This window comes from Hyaena hyaena, unplaced genomic scaffold (assembly GCF_003009895.1).
Source record: "Hyaena hyaena isolate Hyena2069 unplaced genomic scaffold, ASM300989v1 scaffold_1727, whole genome shotgun sequence".
Lineage (NCBI taxonomy): Eukaryota > Metazoa > Chordata > Mammalia > Carnivora > Hyaenidae > Hyaena > Hyaena hyaena.
The window spans coordinates 125,653-142,868 of record NW_024082361.1 but is presented as its reverse complement, the minus strand read 5'-3'; the positions used below and the strand labels follow the sequence as shown (position 1 = coordinate 142,868).

At 38.8% G+C, this 17,216-nt stretch overlaps 1 long non-coding RNA gene across 1 annotated transcript; it reads right to left on the bottom strand.

Annotated features, from left to right (window-relative positions):
• Window positions 1-6,421: 6,421 nt before the first annotated feature.
• Window positions 6,422-10,334, bottom strand: LOC120226518. The gene is made up of 3 exons (XR_005527038.1): window positions 10,247-10,334; window positions 9,154-9,311; window positions 6,422-6,851 (listed from the first exon to the last, which is right to left on the bottom strand). It is a non-coding gene; the product is annotated as an uncharacterized LOC120226518 (long non-coding RNA).
• Window positions 10,335-17,216: the final 6,882 nt, after the last annotated feature.

The window sequence follows — 17,216 nt, the reverse complement described above, 5'->3', positions numbered from 1 at the left end:
AGGGCTTAAGCTCACCCAAAGCAGGGCTCGAACTTCACTTGGTGTGGGGCTCAAACTCAGAAAATGTGAGATCATGACTTGAGCCAAAGTCGGATGCTTAGCCAACTGAGCCACCCCGGAGCCCCATAATTAATATCATTATTAATGGGAGATTTTACATTTTTTGACTAAGTCTTTGAACTCCAGTGTTGATTTTACACTTAACAGCACATCTCAATTTGGATGCTAAATTTTCAGCATAGTCCTTCCAAAACAATAATGTTTTACTTAATGAAAAAGTATTTTACATTGCTTCTTGTATTTAAATTAAAACTTTGATTAAGTTTGAGTAAAATTAAAAACCTGCTTCTACAATAATATTGGCTACTTCTCAGGTGCTCAGTGGCCCCAAGTGACTAGTGGCTATCATATTAGACAATCAGTGGGAACTAGAGTCCCGTGATTTGGGGATTTAATTTAATTCTATTTAACACTTGAACATATGCATCTGGAATTATTGGGAAAAGGAGAAGTAAGAGCATTGAGATCCCTACAAGGACCCGTGTGGGACTTGGAGGTAAAAGGACATCTTCCCTTTAGAAAGTTTAGGACTGAAAAGAGCAATTCATAGAAGCAGAACACAGGATCCCTGTAATCTCTTACAAAGTAGTAGCCATTGTTATGAACTTGTTAGCCTTATATTGATGACATGAATTAAAAATTTTGAGTCACAGAATGGGACTAACACATGACGGGTACTTAGTGTTAACATCCTTTACTTCCTTCCTCATATCCACTGGCATAACCATATAATACTTAACCAGTTAAAGGATAAAAACAAGTCTATTTATCCTCAAGGGCAGTGAATGGTTGTGATTCAGGATGGATTCTCATAAAGACAATCATTGGATAATTGTTGAAAAAAAGAGGAATTTCTTTTATACTTTATGAAAATGATTGTTGGTTTATGATGAGCCTTAGTTATACCTGGTGTGCTGGAGTTGCATGTATTTTGAAAAGAAGACACAGTTGAAATTGGATTTTGGATTTATTCGTCACTCTAATAAAAGTGGAAGGGGTCATGATAGGGCAAGTGGCATGGAGGCAAGTAAAATTGAGAAGGGTGGAGACTTGTGGTCTGGTCAGTGGAGCAGTTCTGAGTGTGGCTGGTCTCCTATGACTTAGATAGTATAGCTTGCTCCCGGCCTGAGCCTGCCCAGGACGGATGTCTTTGGCTTCTCTCTCCGCCACATGGTTTTAGATGCAATCCAGGCTTTCCGAGAGGGCACCAGGCCAAGGTTTCTAGGCTGAAGGACAAGATAGCAACTTTTGATGGAAATGTGCCTGGCCTTCGTGATGCAGTGAGTTAATTAACGATGTTCAAAGTACTAAACTACCATCAGCTGTAATGGTTACAGAAACTGAGTCTCCATGAAGAACATTGAGGTAATGGAAATCCAATAAAAAGCAAAGTTGAGTTGGCATTAGAGAAGGGGTAAAGGGAGCTATCAAAGAAGCTGGACTTAACGTCTGTGCAGCTGACCCACCATAACTTCAAGAAAAATCTGTTGGTCCCTGACACCATCGTTCCTACCAAAGTGAAAATAGGTTGGATAAGGAGGATTATCACTGTGGCTTCCAGAGCATATTATCCCTTTCTGCTGTTACCGAATTTATAAGAAGAAAAGAAAATGTGCTGTTTTGAAACTGACTCATTTATGGGCTTCTACACTGAGATGATTCTGAAAGTTCCTGAAATATGTGAACAGAACTGTTCCACCATGAGGAGTGTCACTTTTAGAGATCAGAACTAATGCACTAGTTCATGAAGATTATGGTTCTATTAACATTATTCTTTAATTCCTCCTGCTCTGTTGGTGTATTTGCCTTGTTTTTTTTTTAAGCACAAAGAACTGTGCTCATTGACCTTTAAAAAACTGGTATTTTCTTCCTAAGTTATTTGATATTTGGTCTTCATGTTGATTCTATTATAGGTATGTCTCTGTTTTCCTGAGTAAACAGCTTGGGGTTTCTCGTTAGCACTCCCCCACCCCCCGGCTTTTTCTATCAAGCAATGAGGAGTAGGCTTTGTCAGGCACTGTTAAGCATCTGTGGCTTGGAAAGAAGAAAGGCAGAGAGCTGGGAGGTTGCTTCTTCTCTTCCTTCTTCCGGTGCAGGCCATTCCTTCCCCCACACCTCCCTAACTAGTGGGTGGCCAGTGGTAATAATCACAACTGCTCTTTTTTGTGCACTTATGATGTTGCAGATACTCTGTTAAGTCCTCTACCTACTTCATATCATATTGTCTATGTAATTGTGCTAGGGAGGAAATAATATTATGACCCCCGTTTTACATACAAGGAAACTATGATTCAACTAGATTAAGTGACTTACCAAAGTTGCACAGCTAGTGAGTACTCATGGAAAGACTTATACCAGGTCTGATTTGCTCCAAGCCCACTTTACAAAGGTTCTTGAATGTTCCTTGGCACTAGTAATTCAGAGTCTTAACTTCAGAATCCTTAGCCGCAGGGCTTCCTCTTCCTAGTGACTTCTCTCCAGGCTCTCATGCTAACTTTTCCTTTTCTATTTTATATGTACAACGTGCCCTTTGGGTTCTGCTTGTGTTTTGGGAGTAGAAAGCTTCCAAACTTTATAATACATAAAAGGTTGGCAAAGGAAGCTTACGTTGATTAAAAGACAAACACAGAAAGTTGGAAAAACAAGGGAATCAGGAAGTCCAGGACAGACGTTGGCCAAGTGAGGGCTGAAAAGAGAAGGATGCAGAAATGAGAGTGAGAAGTTTTGTTTTTCACATTTGATGGCTTTACCACCTTTTATGTGTGTGTGTGTGTGTGTGTGTGCGCATACATGCACACGTGTGTCTTAAAGAAGCAATTACTTACAGTTTTCATGTGCCAAGTAAAATTCTAAATGCATCATGTATATTTTAACACATTTGGTCCTAACAACACACCTCTGTACTAGGCTATTATTATTATCACCCCCATCTTAAAGATATGAACACTGCATACCAAAGAGGGATTAAATAATGTACCCAAGGTCACACAACCTGTGAGTGGCAAAGTCAGGATTTGTACCCAAGGACTCTGGGTCCGGAAGCTTGCTCCTCATTACCCTGCTACCCCGCCTCCTGCACTATGCTGGAGAACTTCAGAGTTCCAGAGCACCTCATAAATGCTCCCCAAAGCATCTGAGCAGTAAGCAGGGCTCACTTACTGCTGTTCATTCCCAGACCTTTTCTCTGTCCAATGCTGTCTATTCTATGTCACGCATGGTAGTTTCATATTTGTTGAATAAATGAATATTCTAGAGGGGAATAGGGAAAAAGTTTTTTTGAACCTTGTGATACTGGAAATGGATATTCTTAATTCTCAACTGTAGGACACAAGCTTCTCACTCCCTGAATACACACACACACGTGCGCGTGCACACACGCGCACACACACACTACACTATTTAGTTTCCAACTGGCATACTATCCAAAACCAACTGATAAGTGTCAAGTTCTTGCACAAATGTATCCCTTGAGAGTTTCTTGCTGTGAAAGAATAAGTGTCATGTTCATGGATTGGCAGGAGGTATTTCTTATTTTATCTTCTTTTTGGGGATCCCCTGCCCAGACCCCAACACAAACACTTAGAGCTCTGGAGTGGACAGAGAATGATCGTCTAGCATTGTCCCTGAGATCCCCCAGCTGAGTGGGGCCCTCCACAGTGACCGAGGACAAAATGTGTGAGCCAAAACACATGAGCTTTTGAATGCAGCCTGTTTCTTTCCCCACAGCTCTGTAAAATCAAAGTTTGAGGCACTGCAGGAGCTCTTTTTAAATGTCCTGGCCAGCTTGCTGCAGCCCAGATGTTGTTCCAGTCACTGCACTGCAAGCTCCAATAATCGCATGACTTGTGCCCCCCGGCTGCAGACCCACTCGCCTCCACTGGCACTGCTCCATAGATGTTACAGATGCCACAACTCATTTCTTTGAAGTCAGTGTGTTTTTTAAAAAAACACCTCTTTTGACAGATTTGGCCCAACTTCTCATTATATAAGCTGATCTGTTGGAACATCTGTCACCATTGCGGCTCCGGCCCCCATCCTCCACTAAAGTATAATAACTTGACATTAATAAATAATGAGGCAGTGCTGAGTTTAACGCACATATTATGAGGCATTGAGGCTAAAATGGCAGCCTTTCATCTTTCAGGAAGACCAAAAGCCCAGATTAAGCAAACAAGGGAAACTCAGCTAGAGCCCAGATGAAAACTTGCAACTATTGCTCACTTAAAAAAAATTATAATGTACCTTGCCTAATTGACTGTCTCTTAATAATACAGATTGACACAAGGTTAATGGGAAGGGCTGAAGCTTCATAGCTGGATGCATATTATACACAGTAACTTTCATTCTGCACCCTCTCAGTTACCACTTCTCTCAATGCTTTCTTCTCCCAGAGAAAGTGTTTTCTTAGCAGAAATAACCATTATAATTCAGTCTTGTGTTGACCTCTACCATAAAGAATAACACCCTAGTGCTATGATATACTTAGGTAACACCAACACATGAGAATCTCATTGATGTTATAAATGTTTGCTCCTTGTTCTTCTGTGGGGATTATCTTGTGTACCTGTTATGTGAATACTTTATGGGCACATGGTAATAACTGCCCTTGGTGCAAATAGAAAAGGAGGCAGAATCTGGTTATGTTGTAGTGTGAAATTCAAAGGTTTTGAAATTCAAATGTATTTCTAAATATTAATGGCCAAAGATAACCTAAAATCAAGGCAAACGCATGAGGTTAAAAAGATGGCAAACAAGATGTGGTTCCAGCTTTTGTTCTTTGCTGCATGCACACGCATTCACACACACACACAGACACACACACACACATACACACAGACACTCACACATGCAAATATTCACACTCCTGTCCTGTACTTATGTGCCAAGACTATGCCTGTCTTTGCATCATGAGAGCTCTCTAAAGCCAGAGAGAGCATCTGTCTGGTTTAGCCTATACATCTCTAACCTGTATCATGCATGTGGATGCTTACTAAATATTTAATGACAAAGAAAACGGTGCTGTAAGTGAGGATGGCTGCTATTATTCCCACTTCAGAGATGAATGAATGGAAGGAGAAAGATGAATTGCCTTGAAGCCCACATGGCAAGTCAGTCTCAACTTGGAAGGCTGAGCTCCTGGACTATACTTGGACTCTCTGTTTCTGAGCGCTTATCTTTGGGATTGGCTCAGAAGCATGCTAAAATTAAAACAAAAGCCACAAAACTCTGGGAGCTTACGTTTTAAAGAGAAGATAGTGCAGAAGTCAAAAGTAAAATGACCAAAGAGTGACGCCCACCCAAATTGGTAGACACTAAAGTGGAAGAAGGAAGGGAAGCTTCTCTGATGGTGCCAAGCCCAGGAGAGATTTGTCCTTAGTTCCTTTAAGGAACTCTGCCATATAGTTCAATGTAGTTATGAAAAAACTCAATTTCCTTAACCTGGCAACAGTTCAGCATCATTTACCAGAGTTCTTAGTGAATGTGACTCGCTCAAGTTGCCGGTCAGATTGGAGACACAATTGTTCCTGACCATCCTCACCCCTAGAGTTGATTTATCTGAAAGTGATTAAGGATAATTTATTATTATTTTTTTTTTTACAAATAGTTTATTGTCAAATTGGTTTCCACATAACACTCAGTGCTCATCCCCACAAGTGGCCTCCTCCATGCCCATCCCCCCTCCCCCCCACATCCATCAGTCCTCAGTTTTTGTCAGCATAAGGATAATTTTTTTAAAAAATAGTACCCTGTCTCAGTTGGTTAAGCATCCAATTTTTGATTTCAGCTCAGGTCATGATTTCATGGTTCGTGGGATCAAGCCTCTTGTTGGGCTCTGCACTGACAACATAGAGCCTCCATCTCTCTCTCTCTGCCCCTCCCCTGCTCTCTTTCCTTCAAAATAAATAAATAAACTCAATAAAATTAAATAAAATAAAAATACCACTCATGTGTTTATTTTCTATTTTAATGTAGATTCCCATGTAGAAACTGATTTATAGCAGTTCTGATTCTTCCCCTTCAGACCGATGCTATGTAAATGTTGGTGTAATTTTTGGTTGACTCAGCACAAAAATATCAATCACCTTAATCTGCCTGGGGTCAAGCTGTCTGCTAAAATGCTGGATAATTTTGATATTCAGTTTTATCCCTGGACTAAGTTTCTTTTAATTAGAAAGAATAATTGAGTAGTAAATGTTATGGTGACTTAACCCTTTTAATACATCTCTTTCTATTTGTTAAAAATTCATGATTTGGTCTCAGAACTCAGAAAGGAGAGCAAAAAGATTATAAAAAAATGTTTACATCTATATGTAGTAAATATAAAAATATTTATATCTAGATGTAATATCTAGGTGTAATATTTATATCTAGATATAAGAGTTTTATATCGCATCTGTCTAGAGTTGACTTGTTATAACAAAATCCTATGTAACTTCGTGGGCTACTATGGAGAGCTTGGCCCTGCATCACTGATGTATTTGTCTATTTGTGTTACCAAAATCCACGCCTGGTCGCGCTGTTGGCTTTGGGCTCTGCAGGTTGCCTACCCAATAACCATCCTTCTGTTCTTCCTTGCTATGAAAACTGCAGTTGTCTTTTGGGAATTATTTGCTTTCCTGAACTTCTTTGTGGCTGTTGGTGACATTGTGAACACTTCAGGCCAATAAGATATAAATGACTGTAATTTAGGGATTTCTTAAAAAATTTTTGTTTTCCTGGTGTAGGATAACTTCTTTCATTTCTTGTTCTCTTCTACTTTTCTTCTTCTCACTTAAAATGCAGATATAATCCTAGAGGTGGAAGAGACATTTTGTGAGCACAAACATTGAGGCATAGTAAAGATAAGTTTGAAATGGAAGATTTGAGCCAGATGTAGAGGATCTTGTATGTCAGGCCATGAACTCTGAACTTTTTCCAGTGGGCCAGTCAGAGCCAGCCACTGGCAGGTTTTAATTGTAAGAGTGGCAAGAGTGGCAAGGTTTTAATTGTAAAGTGGAGTATGGGGTCAGTTGTAGAGAAGGAAGATTCTCCAACAGAATTGCAGATTAAAGACAGGAACATGAGGAGGCTGGACTTTAATTAAAAGACTGTAAAATGGTATTCTGAACCATATTACAGTGAACTACTGAGTCAGTAAGTAAAACTGGGCTGGAGTCTGCTTGATATGAAATTGAGTGTTAATAGAATCTGGCATCTGATTTTAAGTAGAGATGCAGGATTTAGCTAAAAAGCCATTATATATGAATGTTTGGTTTTTAATTCTTGCTTTCCTTCTTCCCCTTCTTCTACCCCCTCCCTCTCTTCCTCTGTCTCTTCTTCTCTGTCTCCTTCCTTCCCTCATTCCTTTCACCCTCCTCTTCATAGCTTTATTCCAAACCAGGAATGGTTATCTTTGGGAAACATAGAGGTTTCATTTTATGTGTGTTCACACATGCACTCATTTAGCCATTGAGCTAGGGTAAAATCAATGGAGAGAGCAATTGAAGAGCTACTATCAGTAGGCAATTATGCCTTATGCGAAGGAGTTCTTTAACTTTAGCTTGCAGTCCCCAAATCCCTCTTCTTTGGACACATGGTATTGCAAACCTGATTGTTACAGGGCACCATAACCTCCTGACCCCACAGTGGCAAAAGCTTGGCAGGCAAAATGGTGGATCTTATGTTCTACTTTCTAATGCTGCTGTCTAGTCTGGTGTGAGTTTTTGATGGGAGATAGCCTAGATGTGCATAAATTAAACTGACTTCTACTTCCTGCTCTTACTCTTCACCTTCCAGATTAAGAAAATCACTGTTTTTTGCTTGTTTGTTTGTTTTTTGCCTGCTGCATATTTGGAAGATATTCAGCTCCGTTGTGGTGCACATTCAGTTGATTATTATTTGAGGGTTGGGCTTGGAAAGTGAGAACATTGCTGTTGCTCTTTCTGGAGACAGTCAGAAACAAACAAACCAAGAAAATCTATAGGCTCCTAACAGATGGGTTTTAGAAAGTAGGTCATGTTATGAGCCCACCAACTTTGATGACATCCTTGTAACAGAAACTAGATTCCTAAGTGTCAGGACAATACAAATGAGGTTCTAAAATGGTCTCTGGATCTGTTACAGCTTCCAGCTACAGCTGGGAAAAAAGTTGGGAGGGAGGTCTCTAAGGATTCAGGAAAGTAAAAACCATGCTGGGAAACCCTGAATTCATTGCTCTGTCTCACTCCCCCTCCCCTCCGCCCCCTGAAAGAGATTGGGATTGACTTAGTCCTGAAGGAATTAAGATGATACGGAGATTTCAGAAAAAAAGTGTGTGTGTGTGTGTGTGTGTGTGCATGTGTGTGTATGTGTGTTAGATGGTGTGAAGACCATTTTTCTTCTTTTCAGTGAGAAACTTACTCAAACAAGGCATATGAAGCCTAAATAACTAGACAAAGAGATTGTTGCTGCTTTAAGATGGTCTGTTTCTGTCAACAGAAAAGCTAGATGGGTAAGGCCTATGAGGAGGGAAGAAATCCACTCATCTTCTTCCTGGCCTGGGATGTATATGCCAGGGAGCCCTTTTTATTAATAGAATTATGTACAGATCAAGTTGATAAGCCTGGAGCTCAGAGGAAGAGGATTATAGGTCTATGAGACCTTGTAAGACTAAGATAAAGTACCCTTGTGTATTTTCCACTCTTCAGCCCTGGAGAGGGGGAAATAAAATACCTTCATAGATCCAAATATCTGTGGTTTCCCAGGCTTCATGCCTCATTGCTGAGTGAGAACAACAATTGGAAACCAGGAGGCGCATTTATACATCAACACAGTTTTGCCTCCAACAGAATGAAGGATGAAATGGCCTCCCCTGATTACGTCTTCTTGATTGTTTGGCTGACCCAACTGCTAGTCCATCGGAAATCTGTTTCCTGAGCTCAACTCCCTCAAAACATTGTTGAGCTAGAAATGCTCTTCCGTTACTTTTTGTCTTGTCTGAAGAGTATTTGCCCTTCCTCCCTCCCTCATGATCCATCTACGGCTGAGATCCATAAATATTTCTTCTTTTATTGCTTTGTCAACTTGAATATAAATTTTGTCCTATGCAGAAATTTAGCATTATAGGCTATTTACCAGGCATTGCTCACACTTGTTTGTTTATATGTTGATTTTTGTTCTGTTATCTTCTTACATCAATTCTTCAGTAGAATAGGTCCACCCTTACGAAGATGAGTGATTTGGGCCTTCCTTTTCCAGTCAGCCTGACAGATGTCAAGTATTTCATGTTCATACTGGGTGAGAAAAGAAAAAGCAAGACAATATATAACATTAGCAATAATTACTGCATATAGTTTAAAAAATATATACATACTATATCTTGATAGTATTTGAATGCACTGGAATTGTTCCTGACCATACCTACTGCCTCTTCGTCTTACATAAAATTACTGTGGGACAGAGCTTTGCCTGGTGTGTGGAAGCTATTGTCCACTTGAGGTAGAGTGGGTCATACCTGAAAATCTTAAAGTATAACTGTTATTGTGTCAGTGGCTCTTGTACTTTGAACAACAAAACTACTATTCATGCAGTAAACATGCCAATAAAAGGAGGTCAGCAAGAAAGACTCAAACTGCTGACCCATAGCATGTCTTGGACATTTTATGAAGAGAAAGAACCTAGACTGAGGGTGCGAGGATTGGATGCCCAATGATTATCCACTGGGGGGAAATGATATGCTATTCACCATGCAGTCACTCAGGATCCATCCTGTAATAGTTCTGTGGGAAGAGTAACAATGATTTAAGACACTTGATTCTACCCTAGGTTTTAACAGGAATGTGTATTTTGTAATGTCATATGGATTCATCCATCTTTCCTATTCTTATAAATGGAGAATAGAAACCCCCGAAGCCAAGGAAAATCAAGGAACATTGATAATCCACATAACTTAAATTCTCCTGGACTTTGACTTCCTTATCCATCTTTAAAATGACCTGAATTAGCATGTTTTTCATCTGACATTTTCAGATAGTTCTTTTGGTTCAGTAGGTACAGAGGAAAACATTTGGTTTCTGTATAATATTCTTATGAAAGGAGCTTTGTGCTAAATTTTCAAATGCACATCCAGGTCCTAACACTTTCTAGCCTTGAGACTTCGCATGCTTTCGTTAACTCCTCTGAGCCTCAATTTCTTAATCTGTAAAAAGAGAACAACAATAGTACCTACCTCATAGAAATATTGTGAGATTAATTCATCTCGTCAATGTGAACCAGTTAGAACAGTGCCTGGTACATAATCAGCAGCATTATGTAAGCACAGCATCACTAACTTAAGTATATACACTGACCAACGGGATTTCTATAAAGGAGAATTTTGGGTGCCATTAGATATGAAAAATGACCATCAAGTTTTCTAAGGTATCTGACTAACTAGAATTAGCAGAGAAAGCTGCCATTATACCAACTCTACAGTATATGGTATGGAAACTATTATATCTGAGACTATTGTATCTTTATTATAAAGGGTGTTCATTTGTGTATCAATTTTCATTTGGGCCATTGAAATATGGAGTGAACTTGAACATTACCTAAGATGGCTTAGATTCTACACTTAATCTTAGCCAAAAGGCCGATAAAATGGCTTGGATTCTAAATATAGGTAATTCTTAAGCATGGGAGGTAGAGAAACATACAATAGTAGGCATCTTTCTTACATGTCCCATGGTCATATTTTCTTGGGGTCTAGCAGGTATATTATGAAAATACCTACACAGATCAATCTTATAGGCTGCTTTCTCACCATCTCTAACACCTTCCCCTTGAGTCTAGCTGTGAGTCCCTGGGAAAGGTGACATGCCCATTAGATATTACCAGATGTGTGTCACTACTATATTCATCAGTTAACTCACTACTGTATAACATAAAATGGAATTGGATTTTAAAAATTGAAAATCACAGAGACACCTGAATGGCTCAGTCAATTAAGCATCCAACTTTGGCTTGGGTCATGATCTCATGGTTCTTGAGTTCAAGCCTCGTGTTGGACTCTGTGCTGACAGTTTGGAGCCTGGAAGCCTGCTTCAGATTCTATGTCTCCCTCTCTTTCTGCTCCTCCCCTGCTCATGCTCTGTCTCTCTCTCTCAAATATGAATTAATGTATTAAAAAATAGAAAATCACAGAATCCAAAAAATGTTTGGCTGCTGCTTCCCAAATGGATTTGTATATGATTCTGTCATATTTGCTAACATTGGTAAACAACCTAAGATTACTTCAGTTTCTACTTATTCAACCACCTTACTTATTTTTAAGAATGGGATCAATAATAATGATAGTACGTTTCCTCTGCACAGTGATGCTGTGCTTACACTCAGTGAGTGACATTTCAGTATGGAAGTGGTCACATATGTTTAAAAGAAATATACCCAGACATAGTCATTAGCCATACTTATCAAGATGTTGAAATCAAGTATAGAATCTGTGCAGAATTGGAAATCCAAATCCATAACTACTGAATGTGATAGACTAATATTTGGAGGATCCTAATTACTAGGTTCAGCTTTTAATGGCTTTTAATCGAGTGCATGCATTAAATTGTTCTATTCAGTATATCAACAGAATCAATATGAATGAAGATTGATATTCAACTTGGTAAATATTTATTGAGATAAATTCTAGGAAAAACAACAATCTCCTCCATTTGCTAGATTCCAAAGAAGCATTCCTTTATGAAAACTGGCAAGAAATGAATTAAGGAAGATTTGGCAAAGCAGGTAAAATATGATAATTTCTGGGTCTTAGAATTTTCATTTCATTACTTTTGGAATTCAAACTTCTTAAGTTTGTCTCACCAAGTTCCAATAGTTGGTGGGGTCAATGTATTTTTGTAATAAATAATTAGGTAGATAGTGATCCTTGAAGGTACAAATCTGGGTGAAGTGGAAACCGACTTTCTCTCCCTTTGTGCTCTCTTTTTGTAAAAACTCTGAACTATGCAAATGACCATGGCTTTAAATTTCATGATCATCATTTTCACAACAGTCCAAAGACGTTTTATACACAAGCAATTATCTAAGATTAACACATACATTCAGCTTTATAAATCACAAACAGTAGTGTACAAAGCTGTTTGCCTACAGAGACAGAGTTAGCATACTTTGTTTAGACATAAAGGGATCATTCTGCATGTTATTTATTCATTACTTTAACCATATTAAATGAATAATGAATATGAGGCTGTCTCCTATGGGCTGGGAATAGAAGTAAATGGTTACTGCCTCCAAGAAATTTATAATTTAGTACTCTAGGGAACAACTACAGAAATAAAAAGTTGGAAATACTATGAAAAAAATACATGTAGGATTTAGTAGGGTTCAAAGGAGTACGTGATAATTTGGTCAAAAACAATTTGGTTGAAAACAAATTAAGTATATAGTTAGTAAAATAATGAATTGGTCAGAAATTAATATTCCCAATTACTTCTCTTTAATGTATTGGTAATTTTGTTGCACGTGGGAGCAGTTTTTCAAATTTGTTATTAGTTAGACATAGTTGCCCATAATTTTTTGAGCATTTACTCTCCCAAGACAAATTAAAAGTTAAACAAAAACAAGGGGGAAAAAAAGGAAGAGAAAGGAAAAGAAACCAACTCAGAGCAAGGAGAGAGTCAATCCTAAATCCCACTGGGGTAGGTAGGGACACAAGTAGGGTATGGTCATCCAAACCTTCCTAGAAGTGATGTTTAAGCTGAGTTTTGAAAGATGGTGGGTGCTTTCCAGGTAGGTAAGAATTAAGGATGGCATAGGGGAGGGGTTGCAGAAAACCATTTTAGGCAAAGGGAATTGCTCTTTGTCCAGTTTAATGAATTTTTTCCTTATATTTATTCTATTTTATTTACCTTTCCTGAGACATATAACATGAGCACTCCTAATCTTAGTTCAGGGCAGCCAGAAGACCTGGTGAAGCTGCATCAAGCATGGGTGACTGAGATCAAGACTGCAGAGATGGGGACTGAGGCCAGAGCAATAGGGGAATTAGAACAGCAGGTATCTAGGGAGTAGAGAAAGGGCCAGATTCTGCAGATAGCCTGGAGGGATGCATTCCTATGCCTTTAAGGCTGGGTTACTGTAGCAACACTGTTGTGAGTATACTAAGCATTGGAATAGTAGTGAGGATAAATTGAATCTACATCTCTAGCTCTGAGCTAAACTTTTTAGAAAAACTGAGGTAGTTTTAGGTCATATGTACCCATTGATGACCAGTTGAGGCAGAGCCAAACTTTCTCTGGAGGAATGTTTTCCCAAGTTAGGACTATTGGAGTTTAAAAGAATAATATCAAGCTTTGAGTTCACATGTAAACGCACTAGAAGGAAGGCCACTGTGGAGGAGAGTTGGTAGAAAGAACAAACAGTAGATTTGGACCTCCATGGACTGCTAAGTTTTAGATATTTAAAGACAATAAGAATGCAGTTATAGGGGCGCCTGGGTGGCTTAGTTGGTTAAGCGTCCGACTTTCGCTTAGGTCATGATCTCGCGGTTCATGGGTTCGAGCCCCGCGTCGGGCTCTGTGCTGACTGCCAGCTCAGAGCCTGGAGCCTGTTTCAGTCTGTGACTCCCTCTCTCTCTGACTCTCCCCTGCTCATGCTGTCTCTCTCTCTCTCTCTCTCCTAGAAATAAAAAAAAAAAAAAAAAGAATGCAGTTACAAAGACAAGCATGCAACAAAAGACAACCAAAGAAGAATCAAATTTTAAAAATAAATTAATTTCTAAAATCCCAATGGATCAGTAAAATAGCAGATTAGACAAAATTGAAGAAAGAATTAGTGAACTGGAGTTATGTGAAGAATCTACCTACAATACTGCAGAAATTTAGTAATATAAAATGTGTAAGCAAAATTGAGAAATGTAGAAGATGGAAACAGGAGGAGGTCTTACAGCAGGAGTTTAAAATAATCTACTAGAGAGAATGGAGGAGATGGAATATATAAGTAATAACTGTACATTAGAACTAATAAAAAAAATCATGACTGTATACCTCCAAGGAGTACAATAAATATAGCTCAAAGAGAATAAAGAAAAAGAAAGCTATCCTAAACACATCATAGTAAAACTTAAGAACACCAAGACAAAGAGAACATATAGTAAGTAGCCAGAGAGAAAAGGTGGGTCACCTGTATAAGAACAACAATAAGAATGGCATCAGTCTTCTCAACAGCAATGCTGGAAGCTAGTAGACTGTGGAATGTTGTTTTTACAATGCTGGTAGATAATAACTATCAACCTATAATTCTGCCCCCATCCCCTCAAAAAACTATCTTTCAAAAATGAGGGTAAAATGAAATTTTTTACAGATACAAAAATTCAAGAGCAAGAGAATTTACTACCAAGGATTTTGCTCTAAAGGAACTCATAAAGGATATATTTCAAGAAAAAGGAGACTGATATCAGAAAGATGGGCTGAGATATAAGAAAGAATGATGAGAATTAAAATGATAAACAGGTAGGTAAATTGGACATTGTATAAAATAAAATAACTGTACAATTTATGGTGCTGCAAAAAAAAAAAACAGGACTTGAGTATTAGAAAACAGTAGTTTACAAAAGCAGTGAGGGGAGACTAATTATTCTGAAATTTTATGTTGTCAGAAAGAATTCAAGATACTTAATTTTATATTTTGTTAAATTAACTTATGCTTACCAAAATTTTGAGCATAACCACTAAAAGAAAGTAATAGCCATGAGCTCGTAAATGTGTAACAATTTTCTCTCTGAAAATAAAGCCTTGATTTGTGGAGTTTGCCAATTTCTGTGCTGTAAATACTGCCACAATGGCCAATTTTAGGCTACCAACATGAACTTCACTGAATGTGAAGTTAGGAAAAGATGTGCACAATTGACTCTCATGAGTTACTACAAACCAGCTCCAGCTCATCAGTGAATAAAGTATATAAATCCCAAAGCCATAGAGAGAGAAAAGTGAAATGTGGAGGGAAAAACCCAAAAACCTCAAGTTAAAATAGCCAAGAGAGGAATAAAGACATAGGAAAAAGTGTTGCAAATTGAAACCAAAAAGTTAAGATGATTAAAAACACATTTGAATATATCAATGATGACAATAAATGTAAATGGGCTGAAAAACTGAGCTATTGTCTATCTATAAAAGACATACCCAGAGCAAGAGTAATCACAGAAGATACCTAGAAAGACAGGCAAGTGAGATAACAGGAAAACCAAGAGAGTGTTGTGTTCTGGAAGTCAAATTAATGAAGTATTTTAAGAAGGAAAGAGTGATCATTTTAATAGAGGCCAAGAGTTCTCATTCAATATCTATGTTTATTTCAAGCTTCTCTAGGTTAGATAGGCACTATGTGACTGGATTCTGGCCAGTGGGATGGATATCTTGTTATTCCTGTTCTCCATTCATTATGAGAGACAAAGGGCCAAGCTACTGAGATAGAAGATTCCCACAGGCTAACAAAGTCACATAGAACCCCAACAAATACCTACTGAGTATCTAGGATATCCTGGGCACAGTGAAGGCTACAAGGAAAGAAACATTGAATAAATTAGGCATGTTCAGTGCTTTTGTAGGCTTATACTCTTGTTTCAAATGTGTTTAAGTTACAAAACCATGTAACTTGCTTCTACAAACAACTATTTCCATGGTACAGTGATATTTCCCCCCAGAAGCATTCCTACTAGTTACTCGACTATAGCAATATGTGTGTGGCCCCCACACTTTCTCTTGTGCATCAGGCAAATACAGCCTCAAGGCATCCAGGAGGCTCCTCTGGAAACTGATTCCTTCTGTGTTGACAGCCATTGGTCTGTATTGCTTTCTTTTACCATAGTTGGTTACAGCGTACTTTTGTGCTGGCTATGTGGATAGGTCCTGTATTAGGTGAGATAAAAGCACAAGTACACATATACAAACACACATTTATGCATTTATGTTCAATGCACAGAAAGTGGGTTCATACTGAATAGTACTAAATGTATTAAGATCTGGATGGACCCAGAATGTAGGCTGATCCAAAAGGTGCCTGTATGTTTCATCAAATTCTAGAAGACTAGAAGAAAACCTAGGAAAAACCTAGGAGATCACTTAACCCAGTACTTACCAAAACTTTTTCAAAAACACATGGAATGTGTTTGCAGAGCAGGGACCAGTATGCATGGAGAGCTTGATTTAACAATACACACACACACACACACACACACACACACACACACACACAATCAAATAACTGAAAGACAACTTCATGAAACAGTATGTGATGCAGTGTATTTTTTTTTTATCTTGTTCTATCCTATCTTATCCGTATAAAAATTACCTGTTGAGGGCACTTAGGTGGTTCAGTGGGTTGAACATCCAACTTTAGCTCAGGTCATGATCGTGCGGTTCATGAGTTCAGGCCCCTCATTGGGTTCACTGCTGTCACCTGTCAGTGCAGAGCCGGCTTCCGACCCTCTGTCCTCTTCTCTCTGCCCCTCCCTGCTTGTGCTTTCTCAAATATAAATTTAAAAAAAAAACATTAAAAAAATTACTTGTTGGGGCGCCTGGGTGGCTCATTTGGTTAAGTGTCCTACTTCAGCTAAGGTTGTAATCTCATGGTTCATGAGTTCGAGCCCCGCATCAGGCTTTGTGCTGACAGCTCAGCCTGGAGCCTGCTTCAGATTCTGTGCCTCCCTTTATCTCTGCCTCTCCCTTGATTGCACTCTCTCTCTCTCTCTGAAAAATAAATAAGCATTAAAATTTAAAAAAACCGATTGTAGCTCACTAAATTGATTTTATATATCACTAATGACTATAACTCACAGTTAGACCAACTCTCTTAGTTACTAGAAGAGAAAACTGAAGCTCGGAGGCACAAAAACAATGATCAGCATCATGGAGTTATTGCAGAGCAGGGACCAGAGGTCAGGTCTCCTGGTCCAGAGGGTTATGTTCTTTTTGGACCACTTGCACCTCTTTTTGACCTCCTTGGATCAGGGTTCAGTGTAAGCAGGACACATACACACTTGAGGCACTGCCTTGCCTTCTCTGTTCTGCCTGCCCCTGGCAAAGATTGCCAGAGAATGAGCACCTTTAGAGTCAGTTCGGCTCTTCTGCTGAATGCTGAGTGGTTTATCCACTCCTGTGCTCCAGGAATGCAGGGAGTTGAAGACAGGCTGCATTTTTTCTAAGCTAGACAACTTG